Source organism: Corvus kubaryi, unplaced genomic scaffold (genome assembly GCF_017639235.1).
Source record: "Corvus kubaryi isolate FWS band 111438036 unplaced genomic scaffold, C.kubaryi_AGA036_p1.0 37334, whole genome shotgun sequence".
In the NCBI taxonomy this organism is placed as follows: Eukaryota; Metazoa; Chordata; class Aves; order Passeriformes; family Corvidae; genus Corvus; species Corvus kubaryi.
In genome coordinates, this window is record NW_024581108.1 from 10,241,256 (window position 1) to 10,242,142 (window position 887).

An 887-nucleotide genomic window follows, 5' to 3' on the forward strand; every position below is an offset into this window, starting at 1 on the left:
ATTGCACGCAGATGGTGCAAAATCGCAAGGTTTTTCACTGTGATTGTTTATCTACCGGAAAGGAAAAACAGTTTTATGATTTTTTTCCTGTGTGTGATAGTACTGTTATCAAAACACAGATTTTTTCCTACATGAATAATTTTTTTCACTACAGCCTACGAGCCTCTTGGCTTTAAAGGTCTGGTTATTTTTGCTAATATATCAAGATTTTAACTCCTGGCTATTTAATAAATCAACTCCAGTTGTATTGTACAGTATTTATATACTTATTTGGAGAGGTACATTCTGGCTGAGTAGATTGCTGTCTCACCGTTTCAATGCTTCAAAGCAATGGTGCTGGGAATTGTCAGCTCTGAAGACAAGGTTAGCTCACAGAAGCAGGATGTGTTGTGTAAAATGCTGATTTATAAAAATGTTACAATCCATATATCTTGCAGGTCGAATTGCATGCGTTATATGATCAGGAATACATAGAGGATTAATCTTCCAGTGCTTATTTTAAATCATCGTGTTGTCTCTAAAGGTGAGGATGCCAGAGACATACCGGAGCAGAAGCCAGAAGGTGCATCTTCAAACGCACCCCAGCCTGGAGGAGCTATGGCAAAGCAATCATGTACCCCGATAACAAACCCCCAAGACCTAACCCTCACCCCAGCCTTGCTGGGAGCGGTAAGCACCCTGCCCTGCTTATGGTGAAAAACACCTCCTGCGAGCCAAATAGATGCCTGCTCATTTTACAAAATCTTTTCTGACTTCGACGGGCTCTTGACCAGCAGGTGACACATCCTCGGGCCTATGAGCTCCGAGGGTGTTGCTTTCCCATAAGCGGTTGCTCTCTGAGAAGCCCCAGTAGCCTCTGAGCCCAAGGGGGCTCTGGGGGATTTGGG